An 8,863-nucleotide genomic window follows, 5' to 3' on the forward strand; every position below is an offset into this window, starting at 1 on the left:
CACATCTGTCAGATCCACTGACCTGGGCAGAGGAATGTAAAAGTACCTGTTGCTCAGCAGGCAAACAGATCCACTGCTGAAGTCAGACAGAAAGAAGGGGAACAAAGAAAACAGGGGAAGAAAAAAAGAAAAACATCTGACAGATTTATTTTTCAAACAATTCAACCAACACTTACAATCTTTTATTCACACCTTCAAAAACCATCATCTGTAGGTAATTAATTACTGCATGCCTGACTTGACTCTCAGTGTTTTCACTGACACCAGGGGCAGTAGGATTGGCCTATTCCCTATTAGCTAACTCAAATCAGTAACTGGCTCTTGAATATCTCATTCAGATCTAGTATCTCCTTTTAAGTATCCATTTCTGGCAGAGCATAAAATAATCAACCTATCAAAGCACTGCAGTTTCATCATTACCCCCCCAAAATTAATCATGTTTCAGTACCTGCAAGGCAAGCCTTTTGCAGCACACTGGTAACCAGGAATAGATAAAAGTGGATTTCCCAGTGCCCATACCAAAACAGAAATAGAGCTTATGATTTCCTGCAAACCACTAGTGCAAGCTCTATAAAATACTGCAAAATAATTCAGCTCTTCAGGAGCGACGTGCAAACAGGAAACTGAGCTGTACCCTGTAAGGGCTATGATTCTTCTGTGATCTCACTGAAAAAAAAGTAGCAGGTTAAGTAAGGTAAATTCTCGCTTTAAACATTATTTTGGCTTCACTTCATCCAGAAGTCATGTATACTAAAAAATACATTTTTAAAGTTGCAGTACCTGTGAACTTGGTATGGTAAAACTGCTAAAATTCAGGGTTACTGTTTTACCTGAGCATGACAGTAACAACAGTGAATTTTATCTTCCTTCAGACAGATAGTACAAGGCAGAAAATCCACTTACATCCCATTTATAGCCATAAAATAAGTTGCGAGAGGAGAGAGGCTGCCCATGCTGACACTCAAAAAAAAAGTTTATGCTTTCTGCATAAACGATTTTGTACTTCAAACATGAACAGAGACATTGGCAGGTTATTCTGTAAGTCATGGAAAGGCTCTCATACCCCAAGCCACGGCTGTGCTATCCATTTTGTACATGAACAACTCTCCCTTCAGCTGAAGCTTCGCTGCCTGGCTCCACTATCAGATGTCACACTTGCAAAAGCCTAAAAGAGCAAAAGCTGGGGCGTTGCTGCAATGCACCGTTTTGAAAGACTTCAGAAAGTTACTGGAGCAAGACAAACTGCACAAGATTCTTGTAAAGGAAGCCAGGCCTGCAGCAGCCCAACAGCTCAGAGAGGCTCTCAGTTAATTAGCTCTTTGCTATGTAGAAGAGAGGCTGTAGGAAGTGCCCAGTGCTGCATCCTCATTTGTGCTTCCCTCTGATCCCTACAGCAGCAACTCAGTCCTGAGTGAAACAGAGCTCATTATCCAGCAGAGACAAACTCTCCTCAGGAGAGAGGTGTTTCTTGGGCTGTTAAACAGCATCAGCTCCATTGGGCCACCCCTCTGCCTGCCCTGAGCAGAGCACGAGCAGCCCGTGCAGGTAGGGCCTGGCGCAGCTTGGCTGGAATCAAGGCTGGAGCCTGGTCTCTGACAGGGATGGAACACAGGCCCTTCAGAACTGGTTTGAAGGGCAGGTAAGAACGTTGAAAATAAACCCAGAGCTGGCTTTTGGTTTGAATTCCAGGGCAGAGCATGGGAAAGCCTTCACTGACTTGTCCTCCCTGGGTCACCAGCACCTCTCAACAATGCTCCTTTTGCTTTCCTAATAGCACATTCCACATTTGCCTGTTGGGCACATTTCCCTGTCTGAAAGAGAGTTAAGACCCTTATCATCACCCTCTGTGAACTCTTTGCTTACGCTTTAAGAGAACACATGCATTTAGGAAGTGCCCAGTGCAGAGTCGGGTTGTGCCCTTTGATCGTGCAGAGGAAAGTTTGGAGCCTGCTCTACTTCAGCTGCCTCTACCAGGGCCAACAGCTTAATCTGCTCCACCTCCTAAACCCCTCAGTAAATGGCACCTCATTGATTGAAGCACTATAAGAGCACTAAAACTCTCTGCTCTGAAGAGCACAGCCCCAAAGCTGACCACATCACCCTCGACAGGGAACGAGCCGGGTCTCCACAACGCTGCCTTGTTCTATCAAATTGCAGGAACTTCCCATTGGGTTTTTTCCCTTTCGTGCTTAGCATCCTGCTTTCATCTGGCAGCATTTTAGCAGCTGTTTTCTTATCACATTAAACTGACATCGCTGACAAAAAATAAATGTCTAATTCTTCTGGATTTCCTCAAAGTATGCTACAGGGAAGCAAATCTCTACTGAGCAATGCTGTCTATTAGCCTGAAACACAGGTTTTGTTCCAAACAAATACCTTTCCCATCCTCAAAAAAAAAAAAAAAAAATCAAATAAAACCAACCAACCAAAACCCCACAAAACTTTGTCACAATCTTCTACTCAAACTTCATCTGCCCCCCCCAAAAATAGCAGGCCAGCCCTCCAGCCAGCGGCAGCACTGGCACAGTGCCCAGGAAAGTAATGGAGCTGCAGTGATTTAAGACAGTTAAAAATCTGACCTGGAGATGAGTCATGGGCTTTACTTGCTGCTTCAATTGCAACTAATTCAAAGGGTTTGGTTTTGTTTTGTTTATCTCTGGATGTGTTGTAAAGCTTCAGTCACTAAAGGTCAACTCCAACATTTCTTCATAATATTTAGGAAAGCTCCTGAATATTTAGGAAATGCTTGGATGTATGAGATTTTTCAAGTATGCTGCTTCTTGGATTTGGACTCATCTTTTCTATCACAGTCACCCACTCTGCCTTCTGAAAGAGTCCATTAACCTACACATTGAGGCAGCTACTTTTGATCAAGAGGTGAAAAATCACAGCTTAGCTCTGAGCCTCAAAACACGAAGGGAAAAGAAAAAAAAACAAGCAGGGAGGGAGGCTTTGGGACTCTTCTCCCTGCTGTCTGTCAAAGAAATGTGGCTCTGGCTGTTTCTGGGTGCCTTCAGCATTATGGTCTCTTCTCCCTCTGCTGAGCAATCCAAGCACTACAGAGAGAGACAGAGCTGCCTGCAGCAAGAGGTTCTTCAGTCGTGTCAGGATTACACAGGAACAAACTTTATTTCTCAGGCTAACAGCAAAAAAAAGTAAGAAACAGGCAGAGAGATGTGCTCAGCCTCCTGCTCCCTCCTTGCCCACAGAGATGTGAACTGAGCCAGGCTGGGGCTGCCGACACCGTGGCTCAACTCCTGGTGAAAGCATCTGCTGCCATGGGGAAACCAAAACCTCAGCCGGTGACCGACTAGGGAAACCCCTGGAGAAAGCAGGAAGCTTTTTAATTAAATAGTTTCCCCTTGCTGCCACACTGCCAAAGAAGAAATGAGACTGCCTAACTGCTCACATGGCTTCCATGCAAGGCACAGGTGAAGCCACTACAGCAGCATTTCATCTGCTGGGGCCATCACAGCAAATCTTGGCTCATCCCAGCAGTGGGCAACACAGCCCTGGATGTGGTCCCAGCACTGCTCTTCTGCATTCATGGTAATTCTCCAGCACACAACCCAACAAACCCTACGGTGCCCTTTGGACCAAGAGGGGAAATAATAAGTATATTGCCATAACCCAACACTACCAGATTACCACTTTGCAATGCATTAGATTCAGGGAGCTTTCTGTGCAGGACCACAATCTTAAAAGCATCATTAAATCAAAAAATAAAAATAACAGAGCTCCAATATCTGTATCAGATTCTAGGGTTAAATTGAATGGCAGTGCTGAAATTTTAGGAAGTTTTCACCTCCATGAAGAACCACTATCCTTCCTTGCTAAGCAGAGGAGCAGATAATCACCCTAGGGCTCCATCTTCAGTGAAAAATAAAATCCCCTATTTCTCAAAGACAAAAAAAATGAAAAACAACCCAATACCACATCCCTTTTCACTAGCTCTATCCAAATTCAACAGAACAGCAGCTAAAAATATGTCAGAAATCAAGGTGCGGGTGAAGAAAATGAAAGAAAAGGCTTAACACCAGAATGGCAAGATTTCAAGCGTGACCCATTGCCTGGTAATGTCAATGGGATCCTTTTGAACCCGTTCCAAACAAGTCAGATACAGCTCACCTGACGTGACTTGTTACTGAGAGCAGCTGATGGAAGTAGAGAGGAAGAAAGCAAAGAATTCACAGGGAAAACACACAGATACAGGAGTCATACCAGCCCTTGATCAGTGGGTGGGGGAAAGCTTTCTTCTGCTTCTTTTAAACATTTAGCCTCAAAATTTAAAAAAATAGCAGCCTTCCCAAAGGATCCGTCTTAAACCCAGGCACGGGGAGTATGTCAAAAGTAGCTAAAACCTAAGATTTTTCAAGGTTATCTTAGCAGACATCGCAAAGTTCTTTATGGTGTTTAGTAACCTACTGCCCCCAAAAAAGTTAAGATGTTTTCAAACTACTCCAGGCATATTCAGCAGAAATCTGTTGTTAAAATCAATGAGAGACAAGCTGTTAGCTGTACGTTGTGCTGGAAAAGCTGCAGATGAAATGCAGAAAGCTCCTATGCTTTCACTCCACATCCAACAATACAAACATTTTCAGTTACCTCATAAATCAAAGTTTATCATTAAGCTGCACCTAAAGTGCTATCTCACCCAAACCTCTAGAAAAGCATCAAGGTAGCTGTTAATTATTTTTTTTTTTTTACAATCACTCAGGACACATTTCACAGGTGAAGGAACCATGGGCTGGTGCAAATCCTCTGTGACTGTTGTGGGGCCAATGGGATCGAGGCATCTGGTGGTGGCCAGAGACAAATGGACTCAGAGAGTGATAGTGTGTGTGAGCTTTTTCACTGAGATACTTTCTACTCCAAGCACACCTAAGGGATTTCATGTAAACTGGTAACAGAGCCTGGGATTCGCACAAATGAAATAAAAGCAGGAGCAGACAATGAAGAAAGTTAATTTTTCACCTAGAGAACTGCAGTGTTAGAAGATTGCCCCGGAGGATTTAATCAATGAAAGTGAATCCTGTATATTTTTCTCCAGTATTCCCAAAATAAGTCAGTAAGATGCCAGCACTCCCTCAGCATAGAGTAACCATTTTCCAGTAAGCTCGAGTTAAAGTCTTTATCAAAAGACCTAAAGAAACACATTATGATTTCAGAGAAAAATAGTAAGCAAGAAAACAGAAACAGCAGGATAACCTTACAAGGCACAATAGGTTTTCAGAAAAACTTTCTTACTTCTTTTATTTCTGAGGACAAATAAAAGCAAATGAAAACTACATGAAACAGGACACTGCCGGTGCACAAAAATACCTGCAGCTACCCTGGCCTTTAAAAACAGCAAAACATCTGAAAAATGCACACCACCATCAGGCACTATCTAAAGGCATTTCCAGATCCAGAACCTCCTCTCCCCATGAGGAAAACACACCTACTTGTCCATCTGCTTCATCACAAAAGCCCCCCATCCATTCAAGCAGCTCCTCTTAACCCATCACCCAAAGGATCTGTGCAGGACTATTGGGTCTAAACACATCACCCAAAATAAACAGCACCACGTTACATAACACACTCCTATTTAATTATAAACACCTGAATAAATGCCCCTGCCTGTCTGAAGGTCTGCACACCAGCTCTCTCTCTCGGCCAAACGACCTGTAGGCAGGGAGCTTTCTCAAGTCCTAAGTCAATTTACAATCCCACCTTCAGCGGGAGCCTGGATAATCAGCTTCTCTTGAGCATTAAAAAAAAAAAAAACCCACCACAAAAAACTCACTCCATAATTTCCCCTTTGTAATACTCAGTTTACATGCACAAACCAGAAGAGCTGTCACTTCTTCAGTTTTAAAAGCTTTAAGCAAAATTAGCTAGTCTAAGCTACCTGAAAAGCAAAGAGGTGCAACTGAAAAACATCAGGGGCGTATAGTCCATGACTCTTCCAAGTGTTGGAAGTTTCCAGAAGGCACAGTAAGGATACAGTCAACATCCTCAGTGCATTCCAACACAAGAATTTCAAGGACTTCAAGGGGCAAAGACAAAGGTAATTTTTCTGTGGCAAGAAGATTATTGCAACACTTGTACCTATGCTAATAAAAGGTTTTGGAAACAAGGCTCACATTCTGTATTGCTGAGAGGTGATGCTCTGAAAACAGCTTTTACTACAAGGAATCTTGTCAGCCTTGTTTCAAAATAATGACCCTTATTTTTCCATTTATCAGTATAATTTCTTCCTCAAACTGGCATTCAAAAATATAGCTCTTCCTTGGGGGAGGAACAAAACAAAAACATAGCTTGAAATAAGGAGCGTATTCTCAACAGATATACATCAACACAAGAAGTCAATAAAATTATGCTAATTTATGCCAAATGAAACCTAACTAAGGTTTCTCTCCTTCGAGATGAGCCTGGGACAATTATGGTCACTTACAGCAGATGCTGATCCCTATCACACGGGGCACAAAAGCTCGTTCCCATGCCTATGGAATGTCACCAAGCAAACACATCTGTTAGCAAGAGGAGGACTCATTTCAGCACACTGATGTAGCAACGTCACTGGCTGACCTATTCTGCCCAGCACACAATGGAGAGTTGTTCATTTTTCTTTTCATTGAAACGCTATGCAAGTGTTGATTTAATAGTTCATTTATCAACTCCTCTGAATATTAAGCAATTCATTTTGACTTAATTTGAACAATTCAATTTCACCCATCCTTTCTCCCCTTGAAAAATGTGAATTACTGCCCAGGGAGAAGCTGTTTTAAAAGTTGACTTAAGAGGAAGCACTTAGCTCCATGGGCTTCATACCCTTTCATAGTCTGATATACATTTATACCAGACTTTTTTTTCCCTACTACATTTCATACCTGAAATTCACAAATGCTAAAGCAAAGACACTTCAACAAACACTCTTAACACTGCAGACCAAAAGGCATCTTCTACATTAGCTACTCCCTAAGAGGACCACCAAAAATCAAAGTGCATCGTCAACAACCAACAACCCTGCGAAATTCTGCAACACCAGGGGAAAGAAGCATCTCATTCAAAATCCCTTACTTTTCTTTGAAAGTTTGCATTACGGGATACATTTCCCCAACGGGGGCAAAACGCCAATCCATGCAGGAAGCACCGGAGCTTCAGTCTCACCTGTAAGAAGCACCTCGCACCTCCGAGTCCGCATCCCGCAGGGCTCCCACCGCCCCGCTCCGCAGCCGCGCTCAGCCCCGCGGGTCCGGCGCAGCTGCCGGGACCCGCCCGCGGCACCGACCCCGGGCAGCGGCTCCACGGGACCCGCCCGGGATGAAGGAAACGCCGCCGGTGCCAAAGCAGCTGCGCCCAACGCACCTGTTGGCCCGCGGTCCCCGCCGCATCCCCCGCGGCTCCCACAGCTTTTCCCTGATTCAGCCCGATTTGTGCCCGTTTTCACCTGCTGCTCGCGGGTGCCGGAGCCCCTCTCCGCAGCCCCCCCCACACGCCCGCTGTTAACATTCAGCCCGGCAGCTGCGGCCGGCCCCGCAGCGGCAGCCCCAGCCCGAGAGCCACTTCCAGGAGTCCGTTCGCCCCCCCTCAGACACTGAGCATCCCCCACAAAGCTCGGCCGAGCCTTCCGGAGGGCCGGGCAGCGTCCGCCCGCTGCCAAGAGACACTTTTCCCTCCGGGAATGCCAACACGGAGCCACCGCGCTGCGAGGGAGGGATGCGAAGAAGCGATGCGAAGGAGGGATGCGCGGGGGGCACCCGAAGGGCCGCGTCCCCCCGCGAAGGGCAGCGCCGGCCAGAGCCCGAAACTCCGCCAAGTCCGAGCGCGGGGCCGGGCAGCACCGGCCGGCCCGCCCGTGGTGGCACTCACCGGGGCGGGGGCGCGGGCGGGCTCGGCCCCTCAGGAGATCATGCCGGCGGAGCGCGGGGCCGGCGGCGGAGCGGCTGCTCCGGCAGCGGGGGCGCGGCGCTGCTCGAGCCGCGGCGCAGCAGCCGCGCCGCCCCCGACACGCGGCCGCGGCGCCCCGGCCCGCGGGGGGGCGCGGAGAGGCGGGGCCGCCCCGGCCGTGCCCGCCCCGGCCCTGCCCGCCCCGGCCCTGCCCGTCCGCGCCTCCGCCCGCCGCACCCGCGGCACCGGCACCGCACGGCGGGAGCGTCGCTGCCGCCCCAGATGTGGGGTTTTTTTTTTTCCTCCTCCTTTCCCTCCCTCCCCTTCTATTCCTTTTTTCTTTCATCCTACTTTTTTCCTTTTTCTCCCTTCTCACCCCACTGTTCTTCCCTTTCCTCATTTTTCCCCTTCTCGCCATTCCCTCCCATTTTCCCACCGCCTTTTTCCTGACGCCTTTTCCTTTTTCAGCCACCCCGCATTTCATAGAATCACAGAGTCGTTCAGGTTGGAAAAGACCTTTAAGATCAAGACCGTCGAATCCGACCACTACCCCAGCACTACCAAGCCCACCACTAAACCATGTCCCGAAGTACCACATCTGCACATCACTTAAAATACCTCCAGGGATGCTGACCCTACCACTTCCCTGGGCAATCTCGTCAAGTGCTTGACGATCCCTTTCGTGAAGAATTTTTTCCTAATATCCTATCAAACCTGCCCTGTTGCAACTTGAGGCTGTTCCCCCTTTACTGCTTGTTCCTTGGGAAGTGAGGCCAAAGCCCCACCTGGCTACAGCCTCCTTTCAGGTAGTTGTAGAAATCGATAACATCTTTTGTGAGCCTCCTTTTCTCCAGCCCGAACACCCCCAGCTCCTCATAAGACTTGTGCTCTAGACGCTCCACTGCCCTACTTTGGATACTGCTTTCTCTCTTCCTCCTTTTTTAAATTGATTTTTTCCTCTTCCTCCTTGTTTCTTTCCATCCCTCTCCCT

General features: G+C 47.0%; 1 protein-coding gene across 1 annotated transcript in view; it reads right to left on the reverse strand.

Annotated features, from left to right (window-relative positions):
- SGCD (sarcoglycan delta) overlaps positions 1-7,900 on the reverse strand; it is a 305,997-nt gene extending 298,097 nt beyond the window's left edge. Inside the window, exon 1 of the mRNA XM_032124855.1 lies at positions 7,855-7,900. The gene's annotated coding sequence lies outside the window, so the exon portion shown is untranslated. The remainder of the gene's footprint in view (positions 1-7,854) is intronic.
- Positions 7,901-8,863: the final 963 nt, after the last annotated feature.

The sequence above is a fragment of the Corvus moneduloides genome, chromosome 15 (genome assembly GCF_009650955.1).
Source record: "Corvus moneduloides isolate bCorMon1 chromosome 15, bCorMon1.pri, whole genome shotgun sequence".
In the NCBI taxonomy this organism is placed as follows: domain Eukaryota; kingdom Metazoa; phylum Chordata; class Aves; order Passeriformes; family Corvidae; genus Corvus; species Corvus moneduloides.